General features: G+C 31.5%; 1 long non-coding RNA gene and 3 other non-coding genes across 4 annotated transcripts; all 4 read left to right on the top strand.

Moving 5' to 3' along the window:
* The first annotated feature begins 741 nt into the window (after window positions 1-741).
* Window positions 742-1,575, top strand: LOC136230400 (uncharacterized). The gene is made up of 2 exons (XR_010689370.1): window positions 742-1,004; window positions 1,282-1,575. It is a non-coding gene; the product is annotated as an uncharacterized lncRNA (long non-coding RNA).
* Window positions 856-980, top strand: LOC136231743 (small nucleolar RNA SNORD14). The gene has a single exon (XR_010690108.1). It is a non-coding gene; the product is annotated as a small nucleolar RNA SNORD14 (small nucleolar RNA).
* On the top strand, window positions 1,070-1,174 carry LOC136231693 (small nucleolar RNA snoR99). The gene has a single exon (XR_010690062.1). It is a non-coding gene; the product is annotated as a small nucleolar RNA snoR99 (small nucleolar RNA).
* LOC136231742 (small nucleolar RNA SNORD14) lies at window positions 1,235-1,358 on the top strand. Its single transcript, XR_010690107.1, has one exon. It is a non-coding gene; the product is annotated as a small nucleolar RNA SNORD14 (small nucleolar RNA).
* Window positions 1,576-18,380: the final 16,805 nt, after the last annotated feature.

Genomic DNA, 18,380 nt, shown 5'->3' on the forward strand with positions numbered 1-18,380 from the left:
TAGTAAAAGAATAAACTGTATTGAAAGAGTAGGGTTTAGGAGAGCGAGAGTGTGTGTACCTCAATAGCTTGGAATGCAAGCTATTTATAGTCATGTAGTCGTAACTCCTAGAAACTAGAGAGTCTCCATTAATGCCTCATTAATGGCAGTTACTAATTTCATTCAAGTATGACCGTTGGCTCATTAATGGGTTATTAGTTGCCTTTATTGAGAATCGACTTAACTGTTCGGCGGGCGGATCGAGGCATGATGGCGGGTCTCCCGTAGGTTTGACTACGGATCCGCCACTACGAATACGCGGTCGTTTTGGTAAATATCGTATGCTAAAATGAAATTCTTAATATATCCAGATTATAAAATAAAATTTTGATATCAAATATTAAGAGTTTTTTTTTTAAGAGAAAAGAAGTGGGTGAAATTGATGTTAGCCTGAATGAGATCATATTTACTTTATAAAAATCGAAAATGTTTGCTTAAAAGAAACGGAAATAATATATTTTTCTTTCTGAAGAGGAAAAAGTAAATAATTTCTTCAACTTATAAAATACCCCATAAATATTGTACATGGGTCTGATGGGTTCCTGGAATTATTAGATGGCCGATAGTGCGCAGGTGGGCGGCCCAAAATCGAAAGTGATTCTTCGAGATTGTTCCAACCAAGAAATCACAGCCGTCCATCAAACTCTTGAAAACCTAAAATCCCAAACCTGCTCCCTATATAATGTTCGTCTCACACAGCTTCTTAAGAGATCGTCTCCGTGACTGCGATTAATCAGTAGTGCTATTTTCATTTTCGTGTCTCTAGTTTGTTTAGATGGTTCAGTTCTGTAGTTGATTGAATTGAGAAGGAATTCAGGGCGATGATGATAGACCCAAAGGCTTGTTTCTCAAAACATTCGCAGTGGCCGCCTAAGTGCTTTCGCCTTTCGCCGGGCTTGAGAGCTAATGCTGCTTTTATCCTTCCTTGGATGTCTGAGCCTCTCTTCTCATCTCATCTACTTATGGTTTGATTCTCTTTCGTTAATTTATTATTTATTAGGGACTTGTCTGCCTCTTTAGCAGATCAATTGTGCTTTAGGGATGAACAAGTCCCTCATATTCTTGAATCCATTCTTTTCACTTTGTCAGCATTTTTTGTTTTGCTTCTTGCTGATCATTATAGGATGGAATATGCGTTTAATTTAATTTATTTGTGCTTGATTCTGATTTTTGTTTTGAATGATTTGAATAATGATGTCGATGATGATAATTCTTAAGGCTTGTTTCTCAAAACATTCGCAGTGGCCGCCTAAGTGCTTTCGCCTTTTGCGGGGCTTGAGAGCGTATGCTGCTAGATCCTTCCTTGGATGTCTGAGACACTACTGTTTATTTTGTGGTTAACTTTGCTCTAGCTATATGCTCTCATTTTCACCATGTTTGTTTAACGGCCGTTCCTAAAAGTTTGGATCTCTGCCAACTAATGGCTATTACAAACGGATTTGCAAAATTCTGTATGCATTTGCTTAATTTTTCAGTCATTTTGTTACACATTGAGTGCCTCCTACTGCTGTATTTATCTAACGATAGTTAGTGTCGTTTTTGTGCGTTTTTTAGAGTTATTCTGACCAACATGAAGATTATTGCTGTATTGGCAATTTGACATTATGCATCTCCTACGGTTACCACTATTTTACCAAGACTATTTTTCTCCATCAATCTTTTTATAATGTTCTCTATTTGATTCTTTCAACATAACATTTTGTTAATATTTTACCTTTTTTTTTTTTTTTGCTTATTAATGTTAATGTCAACAATTTAGGCTAAATTTTAAATTAATTATTTTGAAAGTATGAACTACCGGTATAAATTAGATATAATAATTCAATAAAAATGATATTATTATAAAAAGTTCAAACTGATGTCCTTTCTTTTCCGAAACTATAGACAACCTTTCCCAAATTGTTGTGACAACAGTGATTAGTTTAGAGCAAGTATAAGAGCACCCACCATGGCTGATACAATTTTTGTATTATATCCAAAAAAATCCCTCTTTTTTCAAAAAAATCTAATACACTCGACTACTTTTCTATTAAACTAATTTGTATATCAATTTGTAACCCACTTGTTATAAAACTCTTACATATTTTAAATAAATTATTACTTCTTTACATCAAACAATTAATCTAATCATTTCATCATTCAATTTAAATAATTATATTAATATATAAATTGGTTAAAAAATTAAATATAAATTATATCTATAATAATTACAAAATATAATTAATTACAAAAATAAAAAATATTACAAACGATATTTTTTTTTATTGAAATAAAACACGAGAATACAAAATGGAATAAAATACAAGATTTAAAAACGAGGAAATTACATTAAAAGCACGAAAAAATGGATGATAAAAAAATAATGACATTAGAACACATAAAATATTAAGTGATGATAAAAAATAATAACATTAGAACACATAAAATATTAAGTAACTGAATAGTTGGATTTTTGGTTGAGATCTCTCATTCCATGACGTTGTAATATATGCTTAACGATTATTAGTTAGCACAGTATGTGTCGTTCTATTGTAAATTGCCAATTTCTGTTTAACTAGGTTTTCGAAAACAATCGGAGGGTTTTCTCGTGCAATGTCCTCAATGACTTTCGCTTCAAAAATTTCAGGAGGATAATTCCTATAATATGTGTTTTGCTCGTCTTTAACAATAGGATGCATGCCATATCCAAAGATCCTGTGAAGCAACAGCTTCAAGCATAATTATAGGCATGCCTTCCCCTCGGTTGTATTGTCCTTGCCATCCAATAGGACAATTCTTTCAAAACTAGTGCATGCAATCAAGACTCCCAAAAATACCTAGAAATCCATGGATATCCTCGTGCATAGAGAATAAGCGTTTAACGTCATCAGCATTTGGTCTACGCATATATACTGGACCGAAAATCTCAATGGCCCGACAGAATTTTGATAGACATTCTAATGATGTGGTTTTAGTAATCCTGATGTACTCATCTTCACGATCAGCGGCTTCTCCATAAGCTAGCATACGTAACGCTGAGGTGCATTTTTGAATGGGTGTGAATCCCATCCTCCATAATGCATCAACTCTCGGTGTAAAATAGACTATATGGTTCTCCAATGATTCGATTATACATATGAACAATGGTCTACTCATTTGAAACATTCTTCGTAATATTTGGTCGTTGTATACCGGTGCATCAGTAAAGTAATCTTTATATAAATGGTCGGCTCCTTTACGATTACGGTTGATATGTCGCTGACGACGAATTGGTGCCAATGGTTCGACAATTGCTTGTGTGATAGCTTGCTCAATAAGATCATCTCTTTCGTTCCACAAATTTACAGAAGTTGCTTGTTGTCTTGATAGAAGTCATCGTAATTGAAATTGGACATTTTATAAGGTGTTTGTCAAGAAATAGATGAATATTTTGTATTGAGAAAATTCATATGACTTGTTGAAATTTATAGATGTAATCCTTTCCAAGGGTTCTGTAACTATTCACAAGGGTAGCACATGTGATAATGGTGTTGTGTAATGATTCCCAAGGATATCAAATGTGATAGTGGTGTTTTATAATAATTCACAAGTGTAGCACATGAGATATTGGTGTTTTGTAATGATTCCCAAGGATAGCACATGAGATAGTGAGTTCTGTAATGATTTCCAAGGATAACTCATGGGATAATGGGTTCTGTAATAATTTACAAGGATATCACATGAGATAGTGAGTTCTGTAATGATTCACAAGGATAGCACATGGGATAGTGGGATTTTTGCTTTCTATAAGACTCACTTATCTCAGCCTCCAGTATCACCCACTTGTGAAAATGGATCCATCAAACTTCCCCATGGAATATATCATCATCACAACCCTCAATCAATCTGAGTGTACTCAAAAAGATGATTGAATATCAATATGATGTTGTCCGCTCTTACAGACAAACATTTATTCCACCGGAAATGTTTCATCTCGATTTCCCGTTTATGTCTTGTTTCAAACTTCCAATAAGTGGAGAGTTCCCCAAGAGCTCAATGCACATGTGTTGGTTCTTATACTACATTCATTACATACCAATAAAATTTTCTTTATCTGAATTGTGTGACGGTCTATGTGGGGGTACTATTCCTGCAAACGTACAAATATTTATGAAATGATTTATGCCACTTGATGCATGAAATGCATATTTTTCACGATTGTTGTTTGAAAACTCGAGGGTTTTTAGAGCAAATTATACACAAAGAAAAAATATTTCTGTAATATTTTTTCTAAAAGTGACACCGTCTACTGCATTTCATGAGCTTCATGATGCTTATCCAAGTTCTTTATGTGCAAATTGGCAATCTCTTCGTTGTGCATCTATTTCTCTCCAACGAGCAAGTGCGTAGAAAAATAATTGCAGTGAAGTATGAGGACGTGTTGAAACACCATGGGCAAGTCTTCCATCTGATTATATCGTCACAATCCATGAAGCTGTAGAGATTTTTGAGACCGAGCAGTTCGTTGGGATTGATATGAGGGATTAATGTAGTTTTTAGTTTATGTGTTGGTGTATTAAATAATGTGTTTTTTAGTTTATGTGTTGTATTAAATAATGTGTTTTTTAGTTTATGTGTTGTATTGAAATAATGTGTTTTTTAGTTTATGTGTTGTATTGAAATAATGTGTTTTTTAGTTTATGTGTTGGTGTATTGAAATAATATGTTTTTTAGTTTATGTGTTGGTGTATTGAAATAATGTGTATTAAAAACTAATAATGTGCGTCGCAACAACGTCATTTTCCCGTGACACTTCCTTCGCCGCTAGCATTTTTTCTTTATGCATTTTTCAACACGAGATAGATCATCACTGATGACAGATGATGTTGCCTTTTGTTTGCCTTTGTCTTTAGCCGCCGCCTTCGCCGCCTTAATTCCCGGTGGTCGTTCACGTTTCTCTTCTGTTTCGGCAAACTCTTCACCTCCAACGGTTCCCCCATTCGACAGAATATAGTTCTGCCATTTAGGTTCATTGCATAAAACTCGTCAACAATGGATATAGGTGAATGCTGTGTTCCATTTCGCTCGGTATAGAGATCGAGCATGTTCAACGCGTTCATTATCCCCTTTCCCACTTAATTGCAAATTCTGCACTTTCATAAATGAACCAACTAATCTATTGGCTTCTCTACTGATTCGTAAAAATTTATTCTTACCCTTACCACCTGTGAGTGCTTCCGAAGTTCTGGGCCTCCCTTCGTTGAACATATTGTTTATTCGAGTCCAGGATTGTCTTTCCTTTTGAGCCGAACCAACAACATTGTCTGTAGAAATTGATAAAAAACATTTACATAATAAGTCTTCTAGTTCATGCGTCTATTTATATTGTTTTTGCTTCTTTTTTGGCTCGGCAACATGTTCACCGAGAAGTGATTTGTCAATCTCTTCTTCTATGTCGTCGTCGTTTTCATCATCAAGATCGACAACATCCCGATTTGGCGAGTCAAGATTTGGCGACTGCGATCCGAAAACTGAACTTCTTGAACTGTTGAATGAAAGATACGGATCAATATAACCCGAATTTTGGAGGTGATAGTTCATCGGTTGACTATCATTATATTGGGTCATATTGGCGTAATGAACCTCGGGATGGTTGAAGTTTTGATGGTTTGGCACAAAATTACCGTAATTTTGAGGAAATCCGGGTTGCGGAGATCTCCTCATGGGAGATATTTGCATATTCGAAGTATTTCGATTTGGCATTTGGAAAGGATTAGGGTGTTGCGAATCAGAATAACGATTTTTCTCCGAGGATTTTTTCTTGCCTTGACGTTTATCCATGCTTCTAAAGGATTTAGGTGAGTTTATTTGTTGTGTAAGGATTTGGGTCATATGAAAAAATAAAATGAATAGGGTGTTTATAATGAAATTTAAAAAAAAATGAGTTGTTAAAAGGTTACCATTTTTTATATCCGTTATATATATATATTAAAAACAATAAAACCAACAATACATAACAACGGATATATTCTATTTTTTTAAAAAAACAATAACCAACAACCCCATGTGCGCCGCCTGCTATTTCAAATTTTAAAAAAAAAATATAATACGCAGTCCATTTTTACGGTTGCGACGCGCCTCAAGCGCGCGTGTCGCACACGCGCCAGCTGAGGCGCGATCTCAGCCGCTGGTGGATGGATGCTACACACATGAGATTAAAGATGGTTTTTCTCCTTTTCTGCATCACTTTTCTGATGCGCCAATTCTCTCTCTTGAAGTGATGCAGGTACCTACAATGCAATAATCCATTATTTTGTATCACTTTTACACAATTAACTCGTCCACTGCAGTTGCTCTAATAGTTATTTTGGATGTGTTTTCAAATAATGGGGTAGATAACCATTAGAGATTTTTTCATAATGTTATTATGTTAAGAGCACCACACTAGTGGTGTCTAATTCTTTTTTTTTTTTTTGCGTTTTAAATGAAAAAACATGAAAAAACATACTACCTCTGTTTTATATTATTACATCTCTTTCAAGAGATTCTTTTTTGTTTTATACTACATGTCATTTTATATGATTAGAATATATTAAGTCATTTTTTTCTGCACATTTACGGAAATTAATTAGAATAATGGACTTCTTATAGAATAAATAAATATTGAAATCAATATATAAGGAGCAATCTTTTTTCCAATATTCTTAATTTCTATACAACTCTCTAAAAATACATATAATATGAAACAGAGGGACTAATAATTAAAAATCTCATCTATTTACTGTAATATACTATATATTTATTTAATTAATATATAATTAATAATAGGATGAGTGTAAAAATACTCATAATATTTATATTCATAAGCAATGTTGTCAGGCTCGGACCGGACCGGCCGGTCCGACCGGGAACCGGTGAGGAAGCCGGTCCGAGTATATCGATGTGCAAAAGACCGGAGAGACCCGGGATTGGATCGGGAACTGGGAACCGGTGCGACCCCGGGTCTCTCGCGGCTGAAGGGAACGAAAAAAATGGGCGGGGTTTCTGAAGGGAAAATGGGCGGGGTTGGGTTGGTAAATTTAATTTTTAGGCGGGGTTGGGTTGGTAAATTTCAGTTTTTGAATTAATTCAGGCTGTTAATTTGAGAATAATTAGGCGGGAAAAAAAATGATGTAAATAGCAAAAAGTCCCCAAGTAATTGTAGCTTACCACGGTTCAGCATTCGCGTCGCCCACGTCGTCCGGGTGCGCCCCTAACCCGACAGTTATTTGATTGCACCCCCTGCGCGTGAGATAGCCTTTTCCCTAGTAATTGGTTAAAGGCTTGTAAAGCCTATTTACTTATAAACTAGTTAAGGTTCTTCTTTCTTTTCTATGTGGGATGTGAATGCTTCATTCCATTTTATCTTCTTTCAAACCATTTCAAGTCATTCATTTTGAGCATCAATTTCTCATTCATTATTTGTCCGTTTTAAATTTATAATATATTTTTAAAAAGATATTATGACATAGAATACGTTGATATATTTCAATTTATTCTGAACTTAATTTATTCATTATATATTTAAGACTCAAATTAATAAAAAAAAAACAAACCAAACGTTGTTTATAATTTATTTTAGATATATATAATGTATAAAAAATAATTTTAAATTAATTATATATACTTAATATATATAAATATTATTTATTTATTTATTACGTCATCCGGTTCGACCAATCCGAGCCATCCGGTCCGACCAAGTGACCCGTGACCCAGTCATCAATCCGGTTTGATGTTCGGTCCGGTTCTGATAACATTGTTCATAAGCAATTTTACTCCTAATATTTAAAATAGTGTATTTTTATTCATAAACTTACATTCAAGAGATAAATTTTATTCCAAATGTTGTAAATTTGATTAATTTTAGACATATTATAAAATATTAATATTTTATTTTTTATTAATTGCATATCATTTGGTTTTGAAAAAAAGACTTCATTTTGAATTCCAAATGACAAAATTAGGGATTGAGAAAACAGTTTGAATTATTTTTCAAATTGATCTAATTTGCTAATGGTAGGGTACAATTGCTCTTGGTTGTCAATATTAGGGGTAAAATTATACCATTTTAAATGTTAAGGGTAAAATTGCTATTGGTTGTAAACGTTAAGGGTATTTGTACTTATTAATAATTTTGACTAACATAACAATTTATTCAATATTTGTAAATACCATATAAAAATATTTATATAATAAATAAATTAATTTAATACTTAATATTATATTAAAAATGTAATTAATTATTTATTTTCAAGTAAAAAAAGTAATGAATAATTTTTAATCGAAAAAAGTACACTTTTAATAATTAATTTTGATTGAAAAATAGTTTAATGACAACAACAAAGTTTTAGTCTCGAAACGGATTGAAAAATAGTATATTGTTATAAAAAGTTAAAAATGCATAATTGTATGGGATTGTATATGAAAAAAAATTATATTTATTAAGATGATTAACTATTTAGATTAGTGATTCTATAATGTCGTAAGATTGATATGATTTGCTCTATAGAACTATGGCAAAATTTGGTGTATATATTTCTTGCAGGTTTTTAATATTAGATGGTTTAAATATTTTTGGAGGATCACTATTGTTCATGTTTGAAAATCATGTTATGTAGTATTATATAAGCCTCCATAAAATTTTGGAGTTTGGTGCCAAAGCTTAATTGTTCTATGTATTATCGCAAAATGGGTTTGGAGAATTTTGAATGCTCGTTCAACATTATTTCGTGCACTCTTGTATTTTTGTTTAAAGGTCACCTTAGGTTCAAGTTCATGTGGAAAGTTTTTCATAAATGCAATTGATGTAGTGTCTCATCTTGTAGGTTTTATTATCCATAGTGTAATGTTATATTTTGTCACGAAACAAACAAAGTCGATCCGTTCAATACATTGTGATTGTTGTTTGATATAGCAACACCAAATTTATGCTATATCCTAAGCATTTTAGAAAATTTATGGGTTTCTTGCATTTGGAACAAGTGATGAATATCAGCAATATTAGGTCTTTTCATATAAGTGCACTTTGCAATTCTGATGTATTCATCTCATCGTTCATCGGCCTTTTCATAGATAAATATGTGTATATCCGAGGCGTATATCCAAGGCTTTTACTATACGTAGGAATAATGGTCAACTCATGCGAGACTTTTTACGGAAAAAATCTTCGTTATAAACCGGTTTGTTAGCAAAGTAGTCTTTATACATACTTTCTGTACCTTCTTCATGTTTTTTACCAACGTATTTTCTACGATAAGTTGGCGCAGATGATTGTGATACTTGTTGCAAGAAAACTTGGTCTATTTGATTATGTGCTTCGTCCTACGTTTCTTGAATTGAGATGAAAATTCGTTGAAAAAGACTTATATTTGTAGGTAAAAATTGACATCATATGTGAAAATTTTATGTATTTGAAGACATTTTTATCATGATTTCTTTAAAAACATCTATATTTCCTAATGGATTTATTACTTTATCATTGCATTCTAAAACTTCTCTAGAAAAACGATAAATTTTTATAATGAATAAGAGTGAGTGCACTGAATAGATGCTTCATTATAAATTTACTACAATTTAGGTATTTGGGGAAACCCATGTTACTCCAACAAGATTTCAATCAAAGGGATAGTTTCCAATATACTTATTGCACATACCATATGCATTCTATGTCATTTAATTTGTTCTAGAGGAATGGCCGAATGGCTTGATTGAAAGATATATTCCTGTCGATGTTCAAATATTTTCAAATTCTTTATGCTTATTGATAAATTGAAAGCTTTATTCTTAGGTTATTATTAGATAATCAAAGGGGAATTATCCATAGGAAAAAAAATTCAAAACTATCATCTTTTTAAGATGGACGGAGTCAAGTTTGTTGTATGAGGTTCATCGTACTTATCCTTACTCGATCGTACAAAACTGAGATCGTTATAAATTAGACATTTGAGTACTATAAAGTATTAATGCTTCGAAGAATGATTACCTACTAGAACGATCTTAGCCATTAAATAGAGGATAAACTCTATGGAATAATTTACTTATAAAATATACGACGAATATTGTGGATGAGAAATAGATCTATCTTACAATATAGTCAAGTGTTTAATTATCATGTAATGTTGAATTTTTAATTTTGCAAATATTGATAATGTTTAGGTTTTAATATTTAATTATTAACTAGAAGATACCCTCTTCGGGTAGGAAAATAACTCAGAAAATAATTAAATAATATGGTAGAAAAAAGTGAAGTTTTTATAATATAATCTTTTATGAAAATTACTTAACAAAATGAAAAAGAAAAAGTTCAATGATAAACGATATGTATGATTGTCGTTTGTATCAAATACGTCATTATAATGTGAGTATATCTTTTTATTCTGCTTTAATATGTATATGTATAAAATACGGCGTCATACAACAATCATCAAAACTCATACTCAACCTTGAAACACTCACACTATATAAAGTCACTTATGTATCTCCCTCTCCACCTTTGTTGACCAAACTGCATATTCACCATCTCTCTGCCTCTTTTCGTCCATGCTAAAGAATGACAAATCTAAAAGAGTGAGAATCCATGAACGAAATATCTTTTCTCGTAATCTCATAAATACTTCTTTTTGTCACTCTCCTCATGGTGTTCGCCTATTTCATTTTTAAAATTGTCATTGGTTCTTGTTGGATGAAATAATTGAATTTAACAGAAAGTAAACAAACTAACCTTAAGGTTAATTATTGAGGTATTATTACTTCTTTTTTTTTGATGAAGTTGGGGTCTCATAAAAGAACATATTAATATTAAAATTATTTTTTTAAAGCACAAATATTTATATACATACCCCTTTCGTCTTTTTTTCTTTGAATTTTCTATCGATGGTTGTTGTACGTTTGATGGTTGATCTATGAACTGAATATTCCTTTTTGTTCATTGTGGCAAAGAATAATGAGACTTCAAATTAATAGAAGGTGTTGAATCTGGACTTCGAATTTCTTTTTTAGGTGTGAGGTATGAACTGAATATTCCTTTTTGTTCATTGTGGCAAAGAATAATGAGACTTCAAATTAGTAGAAGGTGTTGAATCTGGACTTCGAATTTCTTTTTTAGGTGTGAGGAGAGTATCCTTAAAAATGTAAACCACCTTAAATGATATGTTAGATGGATCGTCAACTAAGTTCATAACTTGAATCTAAAATACAGTTTCAACATCATAAATCTTATTCATACCAGGTGAGACTTTATGTCGTTCTTTAAAGCTGTTTGCAAGAGTATTTGCAGGTACCAATTAAATTTGCAGACACATGTGTAATAACCCTATTTTGAGCAAATTATATATATATATAATTTAATCCTTTTTACCTTATTGAAAATATTAAATTATATATTTTACCGCTAAGGGTTTTACCTTTACCAAATAAACCCTTGCAAAAAAACAAAGTTATTCCCATCCTTAAAAAAAAGGGTTTCTTCTCTTAATTGTCTCAAACAGCCGCTGACTGGTTTTCATCAAGGTTCTTCAAGGTTGCATTATCAAACTTTTGTGTCCCTTCTAGAATTAAATTTGGAACCATCAAGCTTTTAAAATATTTTGTTCTCTTAAGGTTGTTCAATTACTGTCAGGTAAGCTTCTCTCTCTGTTTATTTTTTCGAAACTTGTTCCTGTGAATGGTTTCTTTTCAAATGGGAGACCTAAGGGTGGAAGTTGTTTTCGATTTTTTTATTGGTTTTCAAAAAGTAATATTATGTTATTCATGTCTTGAGAAATGAGTATAGTACACCCTAGTTTTATTGAATGGTAGGTAGAACCTATTGATTTAACATGTCTATGTCTATGGAATTTCATCTTTTACTCATGATAAAACAATTTCATCATATCGACCTACCTTTCTACTTTTTCAATTACAATATGTTATTAAAAAAAATTATTCATTTAATGTTAAACAACTTACCAATTAAATATTAGATTAAAAAAAGTGCAGCTATGTTTGTAGTAGTGGATGGATCTGGATGGATCTGGATGGATCTGGATTGCTAGTGCTAGTAAACATTCGTGCATCAAATAAGCCATACTCATACATGTAAAAGTTTTATTTTTTATTGCTCCACTTTCCACATAGTATGATGGTGGTAAGTTTAATTAATCCAGTAAGAATGTCAGGTAAGAAGGTGGCAAATGGAATTAACATAGTGAACATTTAAAAAAACGAAAAATAGTTGAACATTAAAAGTTGTAAATTAAAGGTAGATATAGAAATTGTTGATGAAATATAGCATAAGGTGAATGAATAAATCAAGAGTAAAAAACTTTAGATAATGAAATAAGTGTTTATGTTAACAATGAGAATACAATTTTATATATATATATAAAGAATGATATTAAAATTGAATTGATAAAAAAAATGAAAGAGATTTACAAAATTAAGATTTATTATTCTCTTACCATTAAATTATAAGTAAAAATTGAATGTAACTGTGGAAGTCTTTACATTGAAAGTGAAGATATCATTTCTTGTATAAAAGTATATATATTATATTTAATTATAAAACATTCTCAAAAAGAAGAAACGCTGATACATATTATTTTAAATAAAAAAATAGTATAATATGAAATTGGAATATTGATATTTATGGTGAACACTAGTAGAAAGAGGTGATAGACAACACACACACACACACACACACACACACACATATATATATATATATATATATATATATATATATATATATATATATATATATATATATAACACATCTTAATAAAATATTGTTAAAAGAATACCATACTTCAAAAGAGTTTTAAAATAAGTGTAGTAAGTAAAGACTAAAAAATGCATAAAATGAAAGCGTATCCATATAGACATGTTAAAAAAAATCTTGATTGTTATTTAGTCAATGTACAAACTTCAATAATCTTTTTTTAGTAAATAAATATATATTTAAAGGTTATTATAAACACTTGTTTCTTAAAAGTGGTATAAAATTAAATACATTTACATTTTTTTCTAAAAAAATAAAAAATAGAAGCTCTCTAATAAAGTACAAGTAAAGGAATGTAATTTATCTTAGTATCAAAAAATGTATAAGAAAGAAAAATCTTAACTTTAGTATATTAAGTGAAGAATAAAAAGATGTGTTTTAATATGTAATGGAAAAAGTGTTTATATAGAAATATCCACATTACTAATTAAAGAAAAAAATTTCATATGCACATTAATCATTCAAAACATTTAATGAAAAAAATAATATCATGGATAGTGTCATAAAAAAAGGATATGTTATTAATGCATATCCAAATAGATATGTTAAAGTCAAATTTGATGTGTGAATATGTTTCAATTAAAAAATCAAAATATAAGTAAACATGATATGACTAAATGGAGTGCGTTAAAATTACTTTTTTGAAAGTAGTGTCACTACAAAAAAAAAATAGTATTTTTCAACACTTTAATATCAACACTTTGTTTAAATGTAGTTACAATTCTATTTTAATTTGAGACTTGTTTTGAGCTAAATGTTTATCAGGCCCAACCCTTTAGAAACAAATCTCTAACCCTAACGCTAATTCTCTATCACTCCTCTTCTTGCTGTTCCTGCTTACTTCTCTTCTTTCCTCTTCTCCCAAACCTTCACCGTTCTCTTCTGGCTCTTAATTTTTTTTATATAACCCTACATATCTCTTTCTCATAAACCCTAAATCAGCTTCTTCTCGGTCCCTCCCCAAGTTCTCTCTCTCCCGACAACAAAGGTCATCTGCGTCTCAGCTTGAAGATCGCTTCGAGTTATCTCTCACTGCTATTCATGCGGTTTCCATCACTTTCCCTCATTTTATTTCATCTGGATCTATTGTAAGCTATGTTTTCTACAAATCATAGAAGTGTTTGGTTCTAACTCAGTTATTCAATTTTCAATTCTAAATCTCTGCTGTCTGTAATTTGACTCTAATCTTCTATGTTTCATCTCATATTTGGGTCTAATCATCCATCAATCTGATTTTCAAGTGATTTCCATTATCGAGGAATCAATTCAGGCGATTGCCATTGGTTTCAATCATCTTATTTCCTTGTCTTGGATTAATCCAAGCTCTGTTGATTCTAACCGAGGTAATAAACCCGATTGGGGGAGGAGGTGGAGGTGACTATTTAATTGTTTCCAAATCATTGAAAATATTGATTATTGCAGTAGAGAATGAAAGTTGTATTGAAATTTTATGCCTAAATCTTGAGGAATTATCTGTCAAGGCGAATTTTAATGGTTGTTTGGCTGATGAAACAATTGCAAATGTTGTACATGGTTGTCAGTTGCCGCGTTTGTTGGAATTAGAGAATTGTAATTTTGATCGCCTTATTATTGCTTCAAAGTTTTTGAAAAAGTTAATCTTAAGACAAGTCATGCAAAGAAGTTCAATTGAAATTCATGTCCAAATCTTGAGGAATTATACTTATATGCTTTGGGTAATGGCATATTTAAAGTGATGAATTTTCCATCTTTAATTTGTGTTGCTCTTGAGTTTGAGATGTCTCCGTACCTGAAGTGGTGTCATGAACATATGGCCAAGCAGATCCTTGCGCAGCTTAAAAATGTTAGAGAACTATCAATAGGAAGTTCCTTTATCAAGGTAAAATAGACAAATATTGGAGAGCTAATTGTGTTTTTTAGTTTTATTTCTAAAAAAATTCATTTTCATTATGCTTGAAGATTCTATGAGATGTAAAGATGAAAGGTCTATCTTATCCATGGTTTAACAACAAAATATTGACTCTGGATGCTCCTAATTTTGGGCACCTTCCCGGAATTCTGTGTGCACTTAGTATCTCACATGTGCTTGAGAGATTAGTCATAAAGTTGGATGTTTACGAGGTAAAATTTGTTGTAACCAATCTTAATTTGAAATCTAATCGATTATTATGGTGTTTGTTGCAGAGTGCAGATCTTTCAGATTTGAATACTTCGGGAGAGAACTATTAGAATTCAAATGGAACTGTTGTCAATTATTTACTGTTGCATTTGAAAACTGTTGAGATTATTGGCCTCTCGAGGCAAGATGCTAAATGTAAGTCCGTGCTTAAATTTATTGAGTTCCTACTTAAGAATGCAAGAGTGCTAGAAAAGTTGGTTTTGATGCTATCAAAAGATGGAGGAAAAGATTTTGCATTTACCGTTTTGCAGAAAGTGTCAAGCTTCCCACGATGTTTCCATCATGCCATTGTGAAGTTGTTATATTCTGAGTAGCTACCTGGGTATGTCAAATATGTTGAAATGTTCAAAAGTTTTTACTAGTATGTTCTTGTGTATGCTTCTAAGCTTATATTTTGGGCATAAAATGAAGTTGATAGACATCCCCATATTTTAATTTAAGGTATTATTTATTGTGCATCTGATTTTATATTTATATAGTCTATGTATTCTTTTAATTTAAGGTAAACATTGTTGTCGTGTGACCAAGAGGTCACGGGTTCGAGTCTTAGGAGCGGCCTCTTGCCAAATAAATTGGCAAGGGAAGGCTTGCCCCCAGTACACCCTTGTGGTGGGACCCCTCCCCGGACCCTCGCTCAGCGGGGACGCGTAGTGCGACCGGGCCGCCTTTTTTTATAGTCTATGTATTCTTTTATCATATTTTGTTACCTCTTAGCTATTGGATGAAAATATAGTTTCATGACTTTAAGTAGCATCAATGAATTTTCAAATTGATTGTGAAAGTTCAACTTAGTTATGGGATTTTCTTTGTTTGGATGGTTCTGTGTGTTCGGATTGGCTAAATCTGCAATCTGCATTTTTTTTAATTGGCTAAATATGCAATCTGCAATTCTGCATTTTTTGGATTGGCTAAATCTGCAATTTTGTGATTTTCGGATTAGCTAAATCATACTGTCTATTTATATTGTTTCTATACTCAGATTAGCTAGATCTCTCTCAATCATCTACGAAGCTTTGTGTTAGAATTCAGTGGAATTAAGGTATGTTTTAAATGAGTATCAACAACAATAAGAACTTTGATAACTTGGAGAAAATCCTTGATCCTATGTGAGGCACCGTTGGGTTTGGTCGAAGACACTCCGATGCTAAAGTCAGTAATATTTTAAGAATAAACTGTAAGCACAAAGTTGGGAATCCTAAAGTGTACATTGAATACCTCATGATTTAAGTATTTATACATGATTTCTGTAACTATCGGAGTGGTTAATGAACAGTCTTGAATTTAATGCCATTGAATGTATTAAGTATACATTCTTTATGTCCGGATGTTAGAGCATTTAATAGACTGATTAATGTCATTTGATTACCGCCATTTTTTAGGAAAACGGTTGTGTGGCGGCGCGGGCGCATCTGCCTTGGATGATAGATACTTATCCTTGTAGTATGTCAGATCCTCGTGGCGTATCCATAAGACCCGCTATTTAACATTAGCTTCTAATGTACGCCACGTCCTTGACTTTGGCAGATATGGTCTAAAGGCTATACCTTTACGCCATTTGATCCATGTATCTATGGATTTTTTAGGTTTTGCCCATATGGGTAATTTTCGGATGTTATCAAACTTTGTGTTTACTTTAATTCTGGCATATTGAACAACAAGAATTCTGGTATGTTGAACGAATCAATTTTTCTTTTCCTACCACCCCATGCAATTCCATGCTCATTTCTATAATTCAAATTCTTCAAATTTTTGGTGTTATTTTTCTTTCTAATGTTATTTTTTTTGTGTTGGCATATTCTGTAATTTTGGAGCATTCAATTCAAGGTTCATAGGAAAATTCTAATTTGGGAAAAAAATAGCATCAATCATGTAATCTCATATGTATTGGTACATCATCGATAAGATTGGACAAAACTTGAAGTAATTGCTTTCTCCTATTTAAAAACCAATGCATTAAGAACTGACAAAGAAATGTATCAGTAATATGACAAAGAAATTACAGTTTGTAATGTATTGATTTTGAGTAACTCTTTATGACAAAGAAATTCCAGTTTGTAATGCATTGGTTTAGCTTAATTACATCTTTGTTATTACATTTAAGCTCTAGTAGAAATTTCTTGATGAAGTAAGTGTCAGGTTCCTAACCATCATATTGGTTTATGAGAACTTATAGTTTGTAATGCATTGGTTTAGCTTAATTACATTTTTTATTATATTTAAGCTCTGTTAGTAATTTCTTGATGAAGTAAGTGTCAAGTTCCTAACCTTCATATTGGTTTACCAGAACTTACAATTTGTAATGCATTGGTTTAGCTTAATTACATTTAATCTCTGTTAATAATTTCTTGATGAAGTAAGTGTCAGGTTCCTTACCATCATATTGTTGTATAATAAGAATTTTATATTGGAATTTATTTTCATAGCATTGTTTATAATATATTATCTCTTGAAAATATTATAATAAATCACATTATTATTGATCACTGGATTTTCTTGTTTATGTTCGCAGGTGAATGAGATTCTTATGAATTAGCAAAGTTTCTACTATCTAAACAACTAAGTTTAACAAAGCCATACAAAAAGTCTATGATTTAAATACTAGTAATAACATATAAATGATATGTTGTAGGGAATGTCAGTACTAAAAGAAAGTTAATTTTTTAGCCGACACCCCTTATTATAGGCACATGTTACCTTCTTGGAGTCCATTTACAAAGATGTGTATGACATTCAGGATGTGTTTCTGTTTATGAATTTTGTTGTGTGATTGCAGTCTGTTATAATTTATGTTCAACTTTTTCTGGTTTCATTCATTGGTTACTAAGAATAAAGTAAATGATATTTGCAGGTGCATGAGTTGAAGTTGACGTTTCACCATTTGCAGTTTTGATGCATATTCATGGAAAATATCCTGCCAACTACATGGAGAATAAGCATCTGAACATTGTTAGCAAATTTAGAGCAAGATTTTAACTTTTTAGAGTTACATGGGTTGAGTTATGTTAATGTTAATGTTGTATCTTTTGTTTTAGACATGTTTGTAAGAAACTAAACTTGATTTTATGAAGAAATATTTGAATTTTTCAATTATTATAAATAATATTTATAATTGTAAGTGATTGTACTTATTATTAATTAAGTTTTTTTTTTATTAACTTCTAATTGATTTTATATGATTTTTTAGTTTCAAATAATATAAGTAAATTCTGAAAATTATAAAAAATAACACTAGAGGCGGTTTTAACCGCCTCTACAGTAGAAAAAGCGTTGTTAAAGATGTTCATTTTCATAATTCTTTTTATATTTTTAGCAACGGAAAATATAAACCGTCGCTACAAAACCTTACCCCGATGCTTAGATAAAATCGCTGCTAATTTTGCAACGCCTGCATTCTGGACGGTTATGCGACAGTTTGGAAAATTGTCG

The sequence above is a fragment of the Euphorbia lathyris genome, chromosome 5 (genome assembly GCF_963576675.1).
Source record: "Euphorbia lathyris chromosome 5, ddEupLath1.1, whole genome shotgun sequence".
NCBI lineage: Eukaryota > Viridiplantae > Streptophyta > Magnoliopsida > Malpighiales > Euphorbiaceae > Euphorbia > Euphorbia lathyris.